Genomic DNA, 23397 nt, shown 5'->3' on the forward strand with positions numbered 1-23397 from the left:
GCCCATATAACCAGCCCATCAGATAATCTGATATGCTTTTTTTGCTGTGATCTATGACCCATGTATATCTTCAGAGCCCCTTGTATCTATGAGCAGGAACATGACAACCATGAGGACGAGGAACTCAACTCAACTCTGCCTCATCTCATTGTGGAATTAGTACACCAGTACTTATGGCCCAAACCACACTTGGTTCTTATCTAATTAATCCCACTTATTTCTTTTTTTTTTTTTAAACATATTTTTATTTTTTATTTTTTTTTCCAACGTTTATTTATTTTTGGGACAGAGAGAGACAGAGCATGAACGGGGGAGGGGCAGAGAGAGAGGGAGACACAGAATCGGAAACAGGCTCCAGGCTCTGAGCAATCAGCCCAGAGCCTGACACAGGGCTCGAACTCACGGACCGCGAGATCGTGACCTGGCTGAAGTCGGACGCTCAACCGACTGCACCACCCAGGCGCCCCAATCCCACTTATTTCTAAGACAAGATTGGGGGATATGAATCTCTGAATCAAAGAGATAGTTAATTCATATTTTAGGCCTAGGTCCTATGACACCAAATTCCTTTTGCTTATTTTATCAGCAAGGCCAAATGCTGCACATGCAGGACATTGTTGCCCCTGTGACTCCTCACTTCTGGAAATGCTTCTGAAAATGTGAGTCCTAGAATGTGGTACATACATTAGAGGCCCATAAACATTTGCAGAGTTTTGAGTTCCACACAACTTCAAACGAGACCCTGACACAGATAATCTTTTGACAGATTTCTGAGGTCCTGATTTTCCTAATATCTACCCAGATGCTGTAATGATGCTCGCAGATCCCAATCTAAACAACAGTAGTGCTGAACATTGTCATGAAGTGAAATTTTCCAAACTATGGAAACCCTACCGTTCTTTACTCTAAATCTAGGAAATTCTGTAGCTCATTCTCACTCACTCGTTTCCTGTTTTGGCTTTCATGAAATTGTAACTAAGGACTTTCTGTTAAGTTTTATTTTCTATGCCCGTGTTGTGCTTTCTTTTTTACACAAAATAGATCTGACTCTATCACCAGTAAGCTAAGCCTCTGAAGTTTTAGTTATATTTATCCTACTCTTACCTTATCCTATCAACGCTGTGGCGATATACAGATTTCCAAATTCGCCGGTAAAATAACAAACCTTAATCTTTTGAAAGTTGAAAACTTTGTGAGAATCTGACAAAAGCCAAAGACCTAGTTTTGGGAAAAGGCACACCCACACGTGCGTGCGTGCATACACGCACACTTTTTTATTTATTATAGTCACGTGATAGATTAGTTCAGAGCTTAGGGTTCAGAGATTTAAATTTCAAGCTCCGTCTCTTTCCAACCTATAGTATCAGCATTTGCTAAGTCAGGGCATTAAACTTGTAAAAATCTATTTTGGCCCATGAGTTCGTTATATTTCTTATAAACAGGATCGTTTCACGTTTTGCCTCCAGTAAGTATATGTTTTAGACTAAAAAATGAAATCCCGATAAATAAATCAGAACTAATCCTGGAGTAAGGTAGAGGAAAAAGGTATTTTTACCCATCAGCTGGTTGTGAATGTTCTACTAAATAATTTCCTTATGATTTTTCTATAGTTCCAGTATAATTTCTTCTATATAATTGTAGCCAAAATTTTAGAAACGCCTATCAATCTAGTTTCTAGATGCCGATGATCTCTAATGAGGGATGGAATTATTGGATGCTTAATTGAATGCAATCCCTGAACATCATGAAGGCTGTGATATTTCCTTGTCTAGGAAGTTAACAATATACCACCTTCTACATGACCTGTTATTATGTTTTTTTTAAATTTTTTTTTCAACGTTTATTTATTTTTTTTGGGACAGAGAGAGACAGAGCATGAACGGGGTAGGGGCAGAGAGAGAGGGAGACACAGAATCGGAAACAGGCTCCAGGCTCCGAGCCATCAGCCCAGAGCCCGACGCGGGGCTCGAACTCACGGACCGCGAGATCGTGACCTGGCTGAAGTCGGAGGCTTAACCGACTGCGCCACCCAGGAGCCCCTGTTATTATGTTTTTAAAATATGTTTATGCCACAGAGTTTTCTTCATTTTGCTGCTGGACTTCCCTTGGGTTCTTGTGTGCATATGTACATAGATATAGCCATAAAACTCAGTATCCTAATGTTTGGACAAATGTGAATTTTTGGTCATTCTGTTGTCAAACATAGTTTAGATCACAATGAATAAGAGCTCTGACAACAGGCTCGCTAAAACAAAAATACTCCCAAGTCCCAGCTCAATGGCTGAGTTAAGGTGACTTTATTATGAAAATTTTCAGTCTTTACATTATAGGAAGGAACTTAAAGTCTTGTCTAATCATGGAAGGAATTTTCTTTCTTCACCACCACCAAAAAAGGGAAATGAGTCAAGATACTGCCTCAATTGCAGCAGGCCATTATATATATATATGTGTCAAGGGGATAAAGTGTTTCTTTCTTTTCAAAAAAAAAATCTGTGTGTGTCTTTATGATTATTATCAAGTGATGCATTGGAGTCAGTACACAGGGCTCTGTTCCAAGTAGGACACTGTCTACAGAGTTTGGAAATAAGCTTAGGAAACAAATACCCTATGTTTGATACTATATGTAGAAGTACCATCCCTATGAGGTGGCATGTAAATCTGCCCCTAGAAAAAGTGGGTAGTCTTCTCATCCTATCTAATCTTTAAAACCAGTATATAACTTACTCACTTCTTTGGTAACATGTCAGGCAGGAAGAGGTGATACATGGGACTTGGAGAGGAAGAATCGATCAATTTTTTTCTCCATCCTGGCTACTGGAAATTTCAAGCTCAAGTCCACTTTTGTCAAGGATGCAGGATTTCACAGACTATATTTCCCATGAAACCCTCAAGTTACTTCTGTCCCCTCTTTTTTTTCCCCCTCGAATCTGATATTTCTAATTTTTTTCTTATTTTCTTATTTATTGTCCCATTTAAAATCTTAAAAATCTTATCATAGTTTAAATGTATGTATTATTACAAACAACTCAGTACTTCGTATTAAAACTATAGTCATCTGTGCTTATCCAGTTGTGTAAAGGAGGGGGGTTCTCTAAAGAGAAGACGTGAGTATTTCTGCAAGGTGACTCTAAGCACTTGACATTATTTACATCCCTCGAGGACCTGAGCTCTCCAGACTCTCAAAACTTGATCATGCATCTACCTACCTGGTGTCTACATTCCTAAGCAGCCTTTGGGTATGAATTCACGTTGCTCCATAGGGTAGATTATGCTGACCAGTAGACTAGAGTGTTCTGGTATGCTTGGCCTAACTTTCTTTGTAAATTTTCAGGTTTAGCATGCCAGTCCATTTACTGCTGTCTTCTGAGTTTGATTCGTGTGAGTCAGTTCTCTGAAACCTTACTAGTTTAATGATCTGGTAGAATTTTGTTGCTGATCATGTGCTGGTGATGAATGGCCCCTGAAGCCTTTGTTCTGGACCCAAAGCCCTGCCCCCTGTGGGCTCCCAGAGCAGCCAGAAAACCACTCTTTGGCTCCATTTCTCTTGAAGGAAGAAAAAATACTGTATTACACCTTTACATTCACTACTGATACATTTTGGAATGCCATTAAACACAAATGTTTCCCAGCACAAAACCCACTCCTAAGCCACTGGTGGAAAATGGTGGTGGGAAAATGGTGGGATTTACCCCAGACACCAAAATGACAAAGCAACATTGATTAGGTCTGAAACTGACCAAAGTCATCCATTCTCTGACTTTTTGCTTCCTTTCCAAAAACCCTACTTATATTGGGATCTTGTTGAATAATCAGTCAGATGCCTCTCAGTGGTAGGCTTATTCATTCCTTCAACCAAAAAGCAGTAACTGAGCATCTCTACCATGCGTTGAGTGCCATGGTGGGTATAACATCCTGCCATACAGAACAGAAAAGTTGGCTGAGGAATTCAGATATTTTTAAATGCATAAATAAATGTGTTCTTATGCATTGCAAGAAGATACATGAGAAAAAATGAATTGGATGTTAAAATAGAAAATAAGCCCGGGAGAGGGGGTCCTGGTGTTAGATTGTAGAGCCTTCTCCCACCCAGAGACATCTTTTCACGGGACATCTAATATATGTGCCTGTCTGATTGGGACAGTCCCAGTTAATGCCAGTTGTCCTAGCATAATTATTAATAGAGCCTCCTTTTCCACTAAAAGTATCCTGGTTAAGGTAATAAATTATATGGTCACACTAGTTTTGAAACAAAGTGGGAACTTAGCAAACCACTCGGTCCTATAAGCCTTAATGACTTGTAAGTACTTTGGAAAACATCCTGAGGTGAAGATAAGCATTAGTAGTGTAATGGGCTGAGATTAACTTCATTCCTGGCTTGATTGCAGGGCAAAAATCACAGCTTCACACGTAATGTATTTAAGGGCATGAAATCAATGTTGAGGGAAGAGAAATGAAGAAAGTACTCTTTGGGAAACAAAACCAGAAGCCTTTTCAACATTGTGAAGACAGAATAAGAAGAAGAGCAAAGCCCGAGGCCTTTAGCCTAATGGTAACCAAGAAACTTTTTCATATGAAAGCAGAGAGCAGAATGTAGTCATAAAACATGTAAGTGGAGGGAACCTTGGAAGTCAGTTTGCACAGATGCCCCCTCTTAGGCAAAACGATGCCACAGGACAGAAGTGTGAATGGTGTGCTTGAAGGCTGAGAATCACTGGATTGTATCGTGCATAATACAAAGAACACAGGCACGGGCCTCCTGTGTTAGGGTCACTGTTCGTTAATCACATGGCTCATTCTCTCTGCACCTCGGTTTCTTCAAATGGAATCCTAGGATCAAAATTCCCTCCCCACCATGTCCCCGGTTTGTTGTGAAGATTAAATGAAATACAAGTTCTCAAGGGCTTTGTAGATTTAGTTGTTGGTAGGAAGACATCCACTAGCCTAGCCCACGTTCTAAGCAAAAAGGTTTAATGTTACCATGAAGATGTGGCAAAAAGTCTCCATACCCTTTCGAGTTGAGTAAAGGGGATCTTGATTCGGGTTTCACGGCTTTCCTATTCCTCCCTTCTCAGATCCCTCAAAATCACCGCGTCAAATACAAATAAAAGATGATAATTAGGCAACTGCCAAAAATTAGGGCTTTACATACACTCTGGTTTGGGCTGAGCAGGCCATATCTGTAAAAGATACTATGCACCATGGTTACGCAAATGTCTTCCCTTTCAAGGCTGGATTACTACAAACCTACACAGGTTCAGCAAGAGTTGCCCAGGAACAACTAAATACATTGTAAACAAGGAATGTGAAGTGGAGAGTGAAATATGAGCTTTCCAAATGAGCGTGGTAATACAGATTGGAGTCTAGAGTGAGCACTGCGAATGGCAGCACTGACCTGTCAAGAATCGGAGACTTGGAAAGCCCTACGGGATAGGCTAGTTGTTTGTTTTTATGCTGAACAAAATATTCTTGAATAAATACAAGAGATCTTTTAAAACCTTTATAAAGAGTTAAGTGAATCGGGTGAACATACTGAATGAGTTGAGGTACAAGGCCACAGGGACAAAAATGCTCAGGGACCAATACAATAGAAGTTTATCTTTTACTCCTGGAAAAATCCAAGCAGGGGCTCCTGGTTGTAGGAGTTCTGCACAGTGGCTCAGGAACCCCCTTCTGTGGCCCTGAGTACCCCTACAGCCTCGCCATCAGTTGTACCCAGCCCAGCCAGCCAGCCAGCCAGCATAAAGGGGGAAAGACTAGAAGACACACGGAAGCGACATGGAGTGTCCTCTGATTTGCCTGGCGCTCAAGCTCATGGCCATGTCCACCTTCAAAAGAGTCTGGTAAAGGAGTTCTAGTTGGGAAGAAAAGAAGAACCTGAATTTTTATAAACAGCTAGCCTTGTCTGCAAGAGATCAGATTTTTAGTGACGTAAATTCTGTACCAGGACCAACAGTAGATTGGAAGCAAGACAAAGAAGGGAAATAGACTATGAAATGACCCACTGTCATTTCGCTGCCATGGCAGCTTTCCATGAGGCATTGTATGTAGCACAGGCCCCAGTTTTTTACAGAGCTGACAAAGCTCGAGCTAGCGACAGAGTATTTGTTACTCCACTGGCAAATCCTTTGTCTAATACTTTGCTAGTAACAAAAAGGATCCGTTTAAGGTATCTTGGTTTTGTGATAGCATTAGAGAAAAGTCTTTGGCCAGATCCATTCCCCGTGACCTCTACAGAACCCTGGAATCCATAGGCTTTCTAGAACTTTTCATTTGAAAAGTTTATACGCCTTGGCAATGATTTGCAAGGAGCACAATTTTCAACCACAGAGAGTTTTAGGAACTCTAGCCATTGAGACCCTTGGGCCCAAAACCAATTTAAGTTCCCTTCTACTTTTCTCATCATTTTGGAAGGTGATCCCTGACTTAGCCACAGACTGCTTTGGAAGTGGAGAGGCCAGTGGGAAAGAAGAAAGTAAGGCTTGGCTGCAGGGCCTGGAGTTTAAGTGAAAGGCAATACCTCAGGAAATTGCGAAACCACCCATCATTAAGTAGATGGTGTGAAGATGGAGAATATTATCTAAAAATACAAGACGCTGGAAGAAAAAGTGACTTTTCAGCTACCATTTGTGTCTCTGATTGTCTGTCTGCCTATATTTCTCTTTCTCAAATGAGGGAGAAATAGAATTCCTACATTTAATCTTTCCTTAACTGAGAATTAATAGGATGATATACCACAGACTTTAAATAGAACAAGAAAGAAAGTCTAAGGGGGTTTTAGGATAGAACATGGCAGGACATGAGGCCACGTCCAGTGGGCTGGCCCCTTGTGTTGGAATCATGGAGGTGACAGTTTTAACTCTTCTCCTACTGGGGGAACCAGACTCAGAAATACACCTCAGGGGCGCCTGGCTGGCTCACTTGGTAAAGTATGAGACTCTTGATCTCAGGGTTGTGAGTGTGAGCCCCATGTTGGGTGTAGAGATTACTTAAACATAAAATCTTGAAGAAAGAAAAAAGAAAAATGAAAAAAAGAAATAGACCTCAAGTATCAGAATAATTTCTAATGAAGCTGGGTCGGGAAACAGCTTGGATCTATAGCCACAGTAAGTTTGCTCAAAATTACACACTCCTATTCAGACCGACTTGCCCATCCACTTGCAAGGTTACTCATGTAAGAGGGAGCCCCCCAGAGCTGTCTGGAAGGATCTGGGAGAGGGGAGAGGGAAAGGATGTGGATACGTGGAGGGAAGGGCAGACACACGAGAGGTTGAGACTTTGGAAAACAATAGATGACCTGAGATGCTTGTCATCAACTGTGGAACAGAGTTCAGAGGCAGAATGGATTTGGTCCTGACTTTGACAAAAATTAGGCCTTGCACACAGACAGGCCCAAGAGGGTCCAGCTGAGGGCAAGCCGGAGCCACATCAACCATGGCTGGTTTTGCATCCCACATTGAGAAGGGTGAGAGCCAACAGCAGAAAGCCACTGACCAGGAGCATGGGATTGTCACTGGGGGCTGTGGGATTGGCAGCAGCCTCCAGCTGGGCTAGGTTGCCTTTCTCCACGGTTAGCAGTGTTAAGGAAGAATTATTCCTGACCCTTGTTGAAGAACGGTAAGGCAGACTATTTAAAGAGACTATCGGGATAGATGTAGGGATCACTACAACGTGGTCTCGCAGTAGGGCAGAGAGTTTGGGCTCAACTCCAAATACAGCAAGGAAAAGAGAGAACTTATAGTCGAGGAACAGGATGGGGCTCAGTGGATGGGAAATTATTAAGAAAACATCAGAAGTAAGAAGAGCTTCTGACCAAACAGGATTCTTGCTGTAGGTAGGCCAGATGATCACACATCAGCAGGGCTTATGTCGGGGAATGAGGAACCTCATCAAATGACCAAGGAGATCAGAGATGGAGGGCATGAGATTCTGCCTAACTCGGCTTAGCAGGAGTCTTGCTAAAATTGGACAATCCGGAGGTGAACACAGAAGTCCAAAAGTTGAGGCTTAGTTGAAAAGAGCTCAGGGGGGGCGCCTGGGTGGCTCAGTCGGTTAAGCATCCGACTTCAGCCAGGTCACGATCTCGAGGTCCGCGAGTTCCAGCCCCACGTCGGGCTCTGGGCTGATGGCTCAGAGCCTGGAGCCTGCTTCCGATTCTGTGCCTCCCTCTCTCTCTGCCCCTCCCCGTTCATGCTCTGTCTCTCTCTGTCTCAAAAATAAATAAACGTTAAAAAAAAATAAAAAAAAAAAAAAGAAAAAAGAAAAGAGCTCAGGGGAATCTGATGATAATCTGGTCCAGGAGAGAATCTTTGTCAGTAGACGCATCTCCAACAGTTTCAGAATAGGGGGCGCTGACAGAAACCCCCATCTCCTCCAGCCGAGCAGATGGTCTACAGCTATCTTCCGGTGTGAATTTGCCTCCAAAATCATTTTCAAAATATTTGAGGCCCTCAATGTCTATAAAACGTTATTAGGTTGAACCATATAAAACTGCCCGTTTTGAAGTGAACAGTCTGCAAAATCAATTTCAGCGATTTCATATGACTCAACTTACTGCCAAAGCAGGCACTTGACATGGTCACTGTTGTACAGGACACATCAGGGTCGAGGAACCCCTAGGGTCCTCCTAAAGCTCTTAGGGTTCAGGCTGTCCTCAGAGGACCCAAGAATAACCCTGATGATCATGGGCACTGAATTCCTCCAGATGATAGAACACCCTCCTGGTGTGATGAATTCAGTGACCTAATCGGACCTTTAAACCTTGAAATTAGAATCCAAATTCCACCTGCCCCACTGTTAATGAATGGCCTCACCACCCACATCTCAGAGAAAGGAGGGTATGGGGTAAGAAGATCTGCAGTCTCTCACCCAGACACTATGGATTTGTCTACAGCTGAATTCACACAGATTATCTGGATGTCTTTGACTCTACTGCTAAAGAATCAACTTGGAAACATTCATTCTGATTGCATTCTATTGAGCCACAATACAAATGGATGGCAGTTTGCAACGACTGTGTATAATTAAGTTCTCATATGGGAGCCTGCTACCACCTACCCACCCTGCATACTGCCGCCAGGTGATCTTACTGAAATATAAACCAGAACGTGTCCTTTCTGTGATTTAAAGAACCAAGCCTGAACCTTGGTTGGGTTCAGGAGTCCCACCGCTCCCTTCTTCTCCAGGGTTACCCACCCGCAGCCTTTCCTTCGCCATGCTCCATTACTTTGCTTCCTGGAATGTGTCGTGCATTTCATGCTTCTGTGTTTTCCACATGCTAATTCTTCAGCCTGTGCATTTTCTTCCTGTTAAGACTTTGCTCGGCTTGAGTTTTCTCTCTTCTCGACAATACTTGAATAAGATGCCCCTTCGCAGTGGTCCCATGTCCTCTTATGCATACCTCCTTCTTTGCTTTCGTGTTTTTAATGTTCATTTATTTATTTTGAGAGAGAGCGAGCTAGCAGGGGAGGGTCAGAAAGAGAGGGAGACAAAGAATCCCAAGCAGGCTCCCCAATGTCAGTGCAAAGCAGGACACAGTGCTTGAACTCATGAACCATGAGATCATGACCTGAGCCAAAACCAAGAGTCCCAACGCTTAACTGACTGAGCCACCCAGGCACTCTCTTTCTTTGTTTTTATCTCACACTATATTTAGTCTTAGTTTACTAACTTATTTAACTGATAGGGCATTATAGGAGGTGGACACAATGCACTTTGTGAAGGAACTACATGAAATCACTTGTGCTCACAATATGAATGGAGAATAATTGTCTACAAGTTTCCAATTTTTTTTGCATGGTTCTACTTCATAATGCTAAGATAGTTTACAATGTAAATTAATCTTTGCTGATTATTTTTGTGCACTGAAGCAGTCCTTCTGACTTTGATCAGAGCTAACAATGACTGGGTACCTATTCTGAGCCAGGCACCATGCTAAGTGCCACCTATCTCTGGCTAAGTCCTTGCGGCTACCCTCAGAGTTCTCATTTTAAAAAGGAGAGAACGGAGTAGAGGTTCCCTTCCATTCACTGGATTGATAAATATGGGTTTTACACGTTCTTTCAATTTGGGTTTTCACCTGAATTCCAACTGAAGCACTATAATCTAATACTTGAAACCCATGGCATCTTGGGACAAAAATGTAAATATTTCCATCTTCTAGTAATTCAGCCTCTCTCTCTCTCTTTCTCTTACCCCATCTACAATTTCTGCTTACTTCAATAAGCACCTGGTGACATTTCTCCTAATTTGCCTGTTGTTTGGATCTTCCTTTTTTCTTCATCGAAGAGCTTAGAATCACTGCACAGCAATTGGTTCTCCAGTGCTAGCCGGATCGCTCAAAAGGTATATCCCTGCCTGGTGGATTTTCGATTGAAATAAAATAAGATGACAAGAAAGTACAGGGAAGATGAATGGCTTGAGCTGATGGGCAGCATTTGGAATTGGGTTTTGTTTTCTTCGAGAACTGCCCTGTCATTTTTCTTCGTCTTCTCCTGTCTCTGCTGCGTCTGTCTAGGGGATGTCTTTTAAAGTGAAAAATTGAGTAATAGCTTCATAAGAAGTCCTGAGAAAATGCCTCCTGGATCCCAACTTAGCCTCAATTCACATGACCCGCTCCATGGAGTAATGTGCTTTTTTTCTCTTTTATTCAATTAGGCCTCAATTATGACCCAGGAAATCAGCCTCTGGCCTAAATGGGAACAGCAAGCAGGTAAGAAACAGACAAGGCATACCATGCTTTTGCCTTGGACATCTCTCTGGATCTTTTGTCTCCTCTGGAAAGAGTTGTGATGTGGTAGTAAGTTCTAAGTTTTCAGAATCGTCTCCAAAGCTGTAAAGAGAAGCCTCCAGAGTCATTTTGCTAGGACTCAAAATAGGACACAGGTGAGGTTAGAGCAGGTGTATGCACGGGCACGCGCACACACACAGGGAGCTAAAGGAAACGAGAACAGGCAATCCTCTGTCTAAACCCCAAAAAATCAAAGGGTTGCAACAATCATTTTCACGCATTGAACGGTAGTGTGCAGAAAGTAAAATTTAAAAATAAACACTACAACACCAAGCTCCCATCACCTGCTCGCCGCCACCCCCCCCCTTCTTTCCCAGCGAAGGGACCAAGGCATCAGTCCCCTGCTAAGGGGGAGCTTACTGGAGCCACCTGCTTGATGATCAGAGTTGTCTGTGAAGTTATATAAGTATGGATCTTCTCCCCTGTGTATTCTGATTCCTGGTCTAGGAGAATCTATATTTTTTTAAAGCTTCGTATATGGTGGACCTTACTGGCAAAAAACAAAAAACAGAACTGGCAACAAGTATAGAACTGGCAGGAGTCTTTTTGAAGATTCTCAGTAGTTCTTCTCACTTTCTGATACTCACTTTGCCTTTTGAATGAGGGGATATTGGGTAGAGCAGGCTTCCCCGGTCTGCAGCATGGGTTTTATCATCTTGCTCCTCCAAAGAACACTGGTATGGTCTGCATTTTGGGGAACTTAGTAGAAAAACAGAATCTCCGGCCTCACCCACAAATGAATCAGAATCTGTGTTTTGTTGTTTTTTTTTTTTTAATTTTTTTTTTCAACGTTTATTTATTTTTGGGACAGAGAGAGACAGAGCATGAACGGGGGAGGGGCAGAGAGAGAGGGAGACACAGAATCGGAAACAGGCTCCAGGCTCTGAGCAGTCAGCACAGAGCCCGACGCGGGGCTCAAACTCCCGGACCGCGAGATCGTGACCTGGCTGAAGTCGGACGTTTAACCGACTGCGCCACCCAGGCACCCCTCAGAATCTGTGTTTTAACAAGATCCCCACAGTCTTTGCCTGCACATGAAAGTTTGGGAAGCTTCCCGGGGCACCTGGGTGGCCCAGGCACTTGAGCGTCCGACTCCTGGTTTCAGCTCAGGTCATGATCTCACAGTTCGTGGATTTGAGCCCTAGATGAGGTTTCTTACTGGCAGGGTGGAGCCTGCTTGGGATTCCTTCTCTCTCTCCTTCTCCCCCTGCCTCTCCCCAGCGTGGTCTCTCTCTCTCTCTCTCTCTCTCTCTCTCTCTCTCTCTCTCAATAAATAAAGTAAGTAAGTAAGTAAGTTTGGGTAACTCTGCTCCATCATTCCATCTCTGATAGACACTAAGGTGGTTTATGTAAGTCAACCCTAAGCCATGTTCCTCTGGGTTAGCATCTTTGTCTGAAAGTCTGCACGGTTCTAAACCCCTCCAGGGTTGGGCCTGCCCATTTGTTCTACCATAGGAAAGATGAAAGCTTGACCTTAAAGCTGAACTGCTGCTTTGAACCTCACTGTTGGCCTACAAAAATCCCTAAGGTCAACTGGGTCCTCCTCCAACCTGTTTTCATCAGGCTCATTTATAGCTGGGTTTCACTGCCCTTGTGGCAGGAACATGCTCTTAAATGGGCACAACATTTCTGAGAACAGCCGTTACTTAAAATTCCACCTGCGAGCTGCTCTCCCTTTGATGAAATGGAAGATCTGATCTAAAGTTGCTCAAGAAAAGCATGAAGATTCGTTACAGCTGCCCATGTGCTTTGCTGTTCATAGTCCAATGCTAACCAAGAGTCAGCGTATCGTTATAGAGGATACCGAAAACTATAGCACTGAAAAATTATTAACGTTGATGTTAAATGACAATTCCAAATGAATAACGTATTTGATTAATTTAGAGTTTCCTATAAGAATTTATTCAAATAGTACCATTTGATCTTTGGAGGAGTGAAGTACACATCCGTGAAATATTTGAAATACTGATAGACTCAGTCACTTAAGTGCCCAACTCTTGGTTTCAGCTCAGGTCATGATCTCATGGATCGTGGGTTCAAGCCCCACATCGGGCTCTGTGCTGACAGTGCAGAATCTGCTTGGGATTCTCTCTCCCTCTCTCTCTCTGCCTTCCTCCGCTTGCTGTTTCTCATGCACTCTCAAAAATAAATACACTTAAAGAAAAAAATGGAAGTTCCAATAGAGAATAAATATTAAGAAATTGAAATCTGAGGCATTAAAGTGTCCAATTAAAAAAAGTGTCTAATAATGTCTCTCTTGGTTACACAACAGCTCAGTTGCAAGCTTAATAAAAAGGATTGTCCAGGGGCATCTGGTGGCTCATTCAGTTAAGCATCTAAGTCTCAATCTTGGCTCAGGTCATGATCTCACAGTTGCTGGGTTCAAGCCCCACATGAGGCTCTGCGCTGACAGCATGGAGCCTGCTTGGGATTCTTCTCTCCCTCTCTATCTGCTCCTCCCCTGCTTACTCACTCTCAAAAAAAATGTATAAATAAGCTTTAAAAAAAAAAAAAAAAAGACAAAGGATTATCTGCTTATCAATCAAAACCTGGCAACTTACTATGCTCGGGGGTTACTGTAGCTGGGGGGTTACTGTAGCTCTGGAGAATGGCCATTTCTCACTCAACATTTACTGAAAACCTACTCTGTGCCTCATCGTGGGTGCTCAAGATACAGAGATGAGTAAGACATTGTTCCTGCCTTCAAAACGTTACAACTTACCAGAGCAAGGCATGTAAATAACAATAATGTGATCAAGTTCTAAGAAGCATTTATGCTACAGGAATGCTCTCAAAAAGGAGGATCTAGGGGAGCCTGTGGTGCTTAGTCAGTTAAGCATCCGACTCGTGATTTCCGTCCAGGTAGTGATCCCACAGTGGTGAGACTGACCCCCCCAGTTGGGCTCCTTTCTGAGCATGTAGCCTGTTGGGGATGCACTCTCTCCCTGTCTGCCCTCATCCTCTTGTGCTCACTCGCGCGCGCTCTCTCTCTCTGTCAAAATAAATAAACAAACATTAATCAAACAAAAGGTGGCTCAGTCGGTTAAGCGTCGGTCAGGTAATGATCTCACGGTTTGTGAGTTTGAGCCCCGTGTCAGGCTGTGCGCTGACAGCTCAGAGCCTGAAGCCTGCTTGGGATTCTGGTTCTCCCTCTTTCTCTGCCCCTCCACCAATCTCTCTCTCTCTCTCTCTCTCTCTCTCTCTCTCTCTCTCTCTCTCAAAAATAAACGTTATTTTTTTTTTTTTTGAAAAGGATCTATTCCTCTTGGAGAGACTGCGATTTCATAGAGGATTTTGTTAAAGGATTTTCTAGACAGAGTGAGTAGAACCGTAAAGGAAAGGAAACATGACCTAAGCATGTCACATTCACAGACCTATGGGAAATTTAATATGCTTGGAGTTTAATTTTGTGAGGGGAAGCAGGCAGATGCTGCTGGAGTGGTAGACCGGAGCTAGATCATGCGTGTTTATGTTTGGACTTCTTTTCCATGGGTTGATGAGAAGTCTTTGAACATTTTTGTTCAGGAAAAAGTATCCATTCCTGGGTAAGGGCCATTACATGAATTAATTCACCTGATTCTCAAGACAACTCTATGGGATAAATATTGTCCCTATTTTGAGGTGAGGAACCAGGTTTAATGTTTATTGGCCAACAAGTGGCAGAGTATGGAGTCAAACCCGTCTGGGTGCATCAATAAATTGACAAGCTAAGTAGAGATTCAAGTCTACCATAGATAAAGCGAATGGCAAGTAATCAAGCCCCATGTTATGTGAAGTTGATTATGGTGGCAAGAGGAATTGGAGGAGGTAGGAATCTTTACGGGTTGGAGCAGCCAGAGACCTCTGCTCAGCAGTTGTGGGCTTTGAAGTTGGAAAGTGAGGACAGCTTGAGAAAATTAACTCCAAGACAGCTAAGCCCCTGCATCAAACCATGCTGCCCTACCCAGTCTAATTTGTGTGTGTGCTGTTCTCTTCACTCACTGTTACGTTCTTATCTCACACACCACACCCTCTCCTCATCAAAGCATTTGCTTGCTCTCTTCTCAAATTTTCTTTCTTTCACCACTTCTCTAAAGAGGGGAGAAGAGAGGAGGAGGGAGGGTAGAGGAGAGAGAGCAGCGTCTCCTCGTCTTCTTCTTTGTATCCTATTGTATGGTCCTGGGAGGTAGGAATCTTGTCTACACCACAGAGGAACTCTGAGCTGGATCCTCCTGGTTTTTGATACGTTAAAGGGGAAACCAAAAAAATCTATAAAATACCATCCCAAGCTACTTGATAGGGTTATTCTTTGCGCTATAAAATTCTGTGCATGTCAGGAGATGCAGAATATGTTGTTTCCACTGGCTTTGTTTTTGTAACCAAATCTTAATCTTCCTCAGGCAGATGGTTGCCTCAGGTGGATCAGGCAAAATTAATGTGCGCACAGACAAAGCAAAGAAAGCATAAAATTATAAAAGTTTGTCCCCAGGATATATCATGGGTGGTGACTTTAAGAAATATTTTAGGATCATGGAAAAATGCTGAGACTCCAGAATGCTGTAAATTTACTTAAAAATGTCATTTTTATCCAAACTCTGGTTACCCCTTACCATGGGATAGAGCTGCAGATTTAAGAATATTTGCAAACATGTCTTCCCATTAGGATGAAAACATCTCCACAGTCACTATATACTCAGTCACACTTTCTTACAGTACAAGGTACTGCCTCTTCACCTCAGCCCACATTTTATGTATAGCTGTACTCCACAGATAAATCCATATTCTTAGAAAGACATATATGGACATTCATATATACACACACTTACAAAAGGATATATACATATATATGTGTGTGTGTGTGTGTATGTGTATATATATATATATATATATATATGCACCTATATAAGGAGATAGATATACAGACCTATATAAGGATGTATATATGTATATATATATATATGCACACCTATATAAGGACATATACATATATATATATATATACATATATATATATACACCACACACACACACGTACACACATATATATGGATATATATATGCATACCTATATAAGATGTATACAGGGGTCTGGATGGCTCAATTGGTTAAGCTGCCAACACTTGATTTCACCTCAGGTCATAATCTCACAGTTCGTGGCTTTGAGCCTGGCATCTGGCTCTGTGCTTACAGCATTGAGCCTGCTTGGGATTCTCTCTCTCCCTCTCTCTCTGCCTCTCTCCCTCTGTCAAAATAAATTTTAAAAAAGGATATATATATACACACACACATATATGTATATATGCGTGTGTGTGTGTGTGTGTGTGTGTGTATGCATCTATATAAGAATATACATATAGGGGCACCTGGGTGGCTCAGCAGGTTAAACATCTGACTCTTGGTCTCAGTTCAGATCGTGGTTTCCAGCCCTGTGCTGGGCTCGGTTCTGCAGCATGGAGCCTGCTTGGGATTCTCTCCTCCCCTTCTCTCTCTATTCTTCCTCCACTTGTGCTCTCTTTCTCTCAAAATAAATAATTTTTTAAAAAAGGATAGATATATATATATATATACGCACATATATAAGAATATATACGCGCACCTATATATGTACATATATATATATATATACACACACACACCTATATAAGGACATACATATATACGCATGCACACATATAAGAATATATATGCACACACATACACCACACACATACATAAGGATATATACACATGCACATATATAAGGATACATATGCACACCTGTATAAATATATATACGAGCACCTATATAAAGATATGTAAATACACATCTATGTAAAAATGTTATATACGCACACCTATATAAAGATGGATCTATAATAACACCATTTAAGTCTCCGTGTAGGTCTATGTCCATATCCATCAAGAAACATTTGTTGTTTACTTTTTTAAGTTTATTTATTTATTTTGAGGGAGAGAGTGAGCAGGGGAGGGGCAGAGAGAGAGGGAGAGAGAGGTTCAGTGCTGTCAGCACAGCACCCAATGCAGGGCTCAAACTCACAAACCGTGAGATCATGACCTGAGCCAAAATCAACAATCAGACACTTAACCTACTGAGCCACCCAGGCACCCCAAGATATATCTTGCTCATTGTCTTTATTTGATATTAAGATAAATGAATTATGAGTCATTCTAATGTGGTTAGTATTTTTGAGCTTTAAATTATAGCTTTTTTGTCTCACCGATGGATTGCATGATTTTCGCTCATGAGCTGTTAATTAAAATTTCTGGCCGGTCTATTTATAAGCTTTTCTACTTAAATGGTCCTTTTTCCACATCTGTACCTGTTCACTTTATTTAAGGACAAGAGCCTTTGCGTTAATTTCCTGTTCTGTTGCCAAAGTTAACCTCCCGGGGTTTTTAAAAATGTGAGTCTTTACACTGTGACAGCACAAAGGCACAGGGTAAAGAAGAGAGAATGGTTCTGCTTCTCCTCGCCCACTGTTACACCTACCCGCACCAAAGCCAGACTCGGGTTTTATGTTAGCCCGTGGGGATTTTGCATGTGCCTGTGTGTGCAAAGTGGTGCAAAAAAGTACAGAGTTGGAGAGGGCACGCTGACCTGAGGAGAAGGGGGGGGAATTGTGCCCCCAACAAAATGTGCAGTTGTTAGGAGACGCGCCATAACTTTTGCCCCCACAGCTGGTTGTGGCAGAGCCTGTAGGTGAGTAGCGCCCAGCACTGTGAAGCATTAGGTTTTTAGAAGTGAAGTTAAACTGATAAATTAGACCTCATTTATTGAACAGCAGTTAGAGCCGATTGCCTAGGGAGTCGTTTGACACCTTTGAAGACCCTGCTAACTTAATTGGTGATAGTTTGGGGGCTGCAGGAAACATTTAAGCCAGGAGCAGCAGGACACCGTGCCGCATGAAAATGGAGAAGACAAGCATTCTCTCTGACAAGGGGAGTCATATATAGATTTTTGTGTCCATTGTTTTCGCTTATTTGTGTGTGTGCTTTACTCAGTCAATCAAATATAATTGACACCACTGGGTTCTGTTGTTTTGTAGATGACAGGAACTAATGCAAGGGGAAAAAGCTGGAAGTAAACTTCCCCCTGAAACGCTGTGAAAAGGTTTTTCCACCCAGCCGTGACATTTTTTGCTCAATTGTATTAATTGATGTAGTGACAAGGCACTTGGAAAGATGATGGATACTGATCACTGCACCCTTTTTAAGGTTGGGTTATATCTTGCTATTAGCATAAGCACTTGTTTGTGCAAGGAATGAACAGTTGCCAGACAGAACAAAAGAAAAAATAAGACAGCAGCTTACCTGCGAGACGCACCTGACAGAGGCAGAGCATTGACTTGGGTGCCAAGGCTGCGCTGGCGATGAGCGCTTTGTCAGAGCCAAGATCCCACTTTAGAGCTCAACATTCTCCAACCCTAGTCCTGTGGCCCTTGAGGAGGTCCTGCCCCAGTTTTTTAATCACTTGCCCAGAGCAGCAAATAACTGTAAGAGTTTTTCTTAAAGTCTCAAGTGTTTAAGTGCCAGGACAGAAGAGGGAACCCTACCAGCATTGAGGCACCCTGGGACTAGTCCTGCCAAATTATTCAGGCAAGGGGAGCTGTAGGTTTCGGGATGCTCATTTCTCAGAGCCCATGACAGTGGCAATGATGCGTTAGAGTAAGCCACATGGCTTAGCGAGACCTTGCCAGGGATGAAATTACTTTGCTCATGGATAGAGTTCTTCAGAGAGGACCTTGAATACTAAAAAAGAGAGATGCAGAGCAAGGAGTTTTGTTTTTTTGTTTTTTTTCTTTTTTTCTTTTTCTTCTGTAGAAGTCTCCCTGCAGGTTGCAGGAATAATCCGTGTTCATTTGAGGTATCCGGAGTCGCATGCTCTCACCTCAAGTCTTCCTTGGACCCTCTCCGGGGTGTGAATCACCTTGAGTTGTCTGAATTTATCCTCAATTCATAGTGCAAGTGCGTTTCCACCCACACGTGGAAAATTCACTTCATTTTAACATTTAATTCCATTAGTTGATGGGATTCATTCGAGTGCTTTCCGTAGTTTCTATTGTTTGGCATATAAATTTTGGATTGCTTCATTCAATATCAGAAAACTTAGAGGGCTGGAGTAAGGATAAAGGGGAAGTGTCCATCATCCGAAGCTAGATGAATGGTTCAAGTAGGGTGGAAGCCCAGGCATCACCGTTGTTTCAAAAATATTTCAAGAAAGCATTTTATAAACCTCATCACGGAAGAATTGCCACAATACATTCTGAGCAAAAAGCGAAACTCAGTTTTCTGGAACAAATCCAGATACCTTCCTCTTTTTCAGGCATTAGTAGAGTCATGGAAAGTGTCCAGGAGAAATATCTAGAAGGTCTAGTCATTGTGGGTACTTCATGCTGTTCCTTGCAGAAAATCCATGCAATTTTTCATTCATTCATGCATCCATTTACTCATTCTGTCATTTATTGAGCACCTGCTATGCATGAGTACTGGGGATGTAACAATAAGGAAAAAATATGACATCTCTGCCCTCCTGGATCATTCAGTGTAATATAAGAGACAGGCGTTAATCAGATGACAAAACCCAAGTAAACTTAAAGTAAATTTAAAATGAGGCACGTGTTCTGAATGAGAGGTAAGTGGTCCTATGAGAGTTTATCATTGGGAAACTTTACCTGAAATGAGGGTTCAGGGAAGTCTTCACTAAGGAAATAATGACTGACCTGAGATGTGAAAAATGAAGTGACTTACACAGGAAGAGTTGAGGGCAGGAAGGAAAAGGAGAACAGTTCAGTCACCAACACATGGGAAGAGGGACTACTTCAGTTCTAGGAACTCAAATAAGCCAGGACTGCTGTCACACAGGGAGTAACAGGCAGTGTGACAGGGGCCAAGTGAGCTACAGCCATGATAGACAGGAGCTAGACCAAACCGAGGCAAATAGCTTTAAAATAATGGTATCACGTAGATATATTGTCTTCCACCAAACTGCCCTCCTTATTGACCTTTTACTATTTTTGTTTTTGAGATCTAGTCTAGTGGTAATAGGTTTTCCAAATAGCAGTCGGGATGCTACCTTTACCAGAGAGTCCTAAAAACACCTGCTGTCGCAAGAGCCAGGGCAAGGGCATTGACTGAAAGGAGCCACGCAGGCTCTCGGTGGCTAGGAGATTCCAGGATAGCAATGCATGTTTCCCTTTGAAGTGAAATGAACCTTTATCTTTGACTTTCTGCCTTCATTTCAATTTGGGAAAAGATTCAGAGTAATTTCACAGTGAAGAATTTGCCAGAGGGGTGTCATTATACTACAGCAAGAAGCAGCCATCTTGGATTGTGTTCTCCATACCACTAATGGGCAAAATCCTTTTTGTTTTTTAAAAAATATAAGGAGTGAGACTTTTCCTGGAATCCTTGCTCCCAAGACCCTTCTAGAGAGGATCTACTGGCAGAGGAACAAGTCTTGGCTGTCACTCATTGCTGGCACCTTGGGTGTGGTGACAGCAATGACAGAAAAATAGAGCAGAGACAGTGGTTGGTCCTCAGAGAGAAGCTGCTTGTTAGCACCAGCAGTCCTTGACCACTGTCGTCTTTAAATTCCTATAAAAAGTGAAATGTAAAGGCATGAAAGTCATCTGTGTCTGGCAATTAAGTCCTGAAAAAGAAAACTGAACATGAATATGATCCCCTTGGTAGAGATTCCTGGTGCAAAGACATGTCTCCCTGGGCAAGCTAACATACTGCACTGGACTTGAACATCTTCCAGTCAAAGAGTGTGGAACTGACCATTCACAGGTCTGCTTGATAAGACATTTAAGAAGGAGACTTAATTAGCAGAAAACAAGTTCAACAGAGATCAAACTGACCACACACCTTTGGCAACAAGCCACCTGGTGTCCTGTAGGATCGGTCAAGTTTCATTTGTTTCCCTACACACACCCTACCTTACATGCCTATATGGTGTTCAGAAGCCCCCCATTCCAGGGAAGCCTATCTCGTCACTGTCCATGACCCATACCATGTTCTCCTTCCTATCTCCACACATTTCTATGGGTTTTTCCTCTGCCTGAAATGGCTTACACCCACACATCATCCTGCCTAGCTCATTAGACCCTGCATGGCCAAGAGGTTCCACCCAAATCCCTTTCTTCTTGGTGTATCCTTTCACTCCCCCACCTACTCTAGTTCTTTTCTCCTTTCTGGTTTGAATGACAACTCAGTGTGTTCATCTGACCTACCCAACAAGACTGTAAACGTAACAGAGTAGTACATTCCAATGATGATTAGTTATCTGTTGCTGCGTCACAAACCACCCCCAAATGTTTGGTGGTTTAAGCAACACCCGTTTACCGACAACCATTGTTTACAAGTCTGCAGGTCAAGGGTATGGCTCTGTTGATCTGGGCCAGGCTTGGGTGATCTCTGCTACATTCCTAGCAGTCAGTTGCAGGTTAAGTGGATGGATCCAGTGATCTTGGCTGGGCTGTCCAAATCTCTGTGGCCTTGGATGGGACAGCTGGCTGATTGGACTCTGCCTCAGAGAGCTCTCTGTCTACGGGTTAAGCTGGAGGCCTTGTTCACCTGGTGAAGGTCCTAAGAGAAGGAGGCCTAGGCTTAGCTTGGACATTGTCACTTCATTCTATTGGCCGCATATGTGCACCTAAACACATACAAAATAGACACAAATAATGAATATATATGACAACAGGGCTGTTACGTGGATTCCGTACTTACATATGGCCAAGGGAAATGCTGTGGGTCCCCTTCTGACACTAACCTTTGTCCATATCATTTGCCATCCCCTTTTTTGGTTCAGGCCGGTCCACGATGCACTGATTTACGCTGAACCACAATAAAATGGCTACTTCCTTAATATAACTGAGAATTTTAGATTTTCTGGAATTTAAGTTTACACTCTAAGGTTTCCATCGAATTACATATGATTCCTTCTCACTACTGCTATCAAAATCTGTGCTAATACCAGAAAAAAGAAAAAAGATCAGAAGCATGGCTCACGTTCTGTACATAGGCATGCCCTATATCCCTGCATATGCCCCAAACCATCCATTTATCTGGCTTCCTTTTTACTTTTTTTTTTTAAACGTTTACTGACTTATTTTTGAGAGAGCACGCAAGTGAAGGAAGACACAAAGAAAGAGAGAGTGAGAGAATCCTGAGCAGGCTCCACTCTGTCCTCACACAGCCTGATGGGGGGCTCGATCTCGCGAACAGTGAGATCATGACCTGAGCCAAAATCTGGAGTTGGACACTTAACTGACCTAGCCACCCAGGTGCCTCTTTACTTTTAACAAAAGTTCCTCTTTACTTTTAACAAAAATAAATATTTGTGTCCTGGGAGCTTCCCAAAAGGCCCTCTTCCCACCAGGAATTGGTTCTTTAACTTGATATGTACTTTGTCCTTCACATTCCCCTTTCCACCACCGCCCCCCTTTCCAGAGCCCTAGCTAAAATTGCCTACTTCTTATTTTGCGAGGATTTTGCTGCATAACTTAATTCCTATATCTGTTCTGGCAGGAATTGTGTTTCATATATCGCTTTCGTCCACGCTGTGAAAGTTAGCACTGTCAACAAGTATATGATTATAAATCTAAATCTTTGGTAAAGACACAGGTTGGGAATGTCCTCCAAACACTGGGTTGGACCAACCAGCTTGAAATCATTATTTCATGACAAATTCTGCAAAAGAAGGGGACTAAAAGTCACAGCTTGCGAGTCTAGGTTCCTCCCGTTTCTTTCAGGTCCACAACTGCAGTGTTAAACAAGACACACATGGTCCCTGTCGGTAAAGAGCTTATTCTAAAGGAGGAAAACACACAAACACACACAAAAACAAACTCTAGGAAGAAAATCAAAGTGGGTGATGTGGCAGACCCTGCCTGGAGGCGGTGTTAGTCCGTGCACCAGGAAAAGGGTTCACTAAGGACATAACATTTCATGTGAAGCCCAAGGAGGAAACCAGTCAAGCAAAGAGCAGAGGAAAGCGCATGTCACAAGGAAGAAACCACTTTTGCAAAGGCCCTACTGTAGATGCCACATCAGGGTGTCTGGGGAACAGCAAGCGAGGCGGGACTGCATGTATGTAATGGCTCCCGTGGCAGGTCTGGTGATCCTGGAAGTAGATCCAAGACCAAATTAGAAAAGCATGAGAGGTATTAAGGGTGTTGCCCTCGGAATAGGAGAGAAGCAGCAGGTAAAGGCTGATCCACCTTCAGATCATGATGTGGGTCTGACACCTGTGGGAGGAGAGGGACAGGGAAGGAGGATGAAGTAGGAAAAGCTTCAGACCGCCATGCAGAGCGGAGGGCATTTCAGCCAGGTCACAGGGGGTAGAGAAAACATGCCCATCAGAGGGCTTCCATGTTGGGCAGCAACGGCCCAGCACCAGCGCCCCTGCTGTGTTGAGCCCCTAGCTGAGAGCAGCACGGGGAAAGCATGGCCACAGTGTGACTGCGGTAGCAGCGGGAGCTTCCTTCCCTTCAGGTTGTCTCTAGAAGGGACATCTGAGTGGCGCACCTCCTTGACTGACATAATGGCTTCAGATCTTCTTAGTAAACCGACTTAGAATGCCAATCTGCCGGGAAGAGAGAATCTTAAAGCACACGTACTATATTACTTTA

The sequence above is a fragment of the Lynx rufus genome, unplaced genomic scaffold (assembly GCF_022079265.1).
Source record: "Lynx rufus isolate CCGP_SWC_20201006 ecotype Redwood Valley unplaced genomic scaffold, mLynRuf1.p SCAF_1, whole genome shotgun sequence".
Classification (NCBI taxonomy): domain Eukaryota; kingdom Metazoa; phylum Chordata; class Mammalia; order Carnivora; family Felidae; genus Lynx; species Lynx rufus.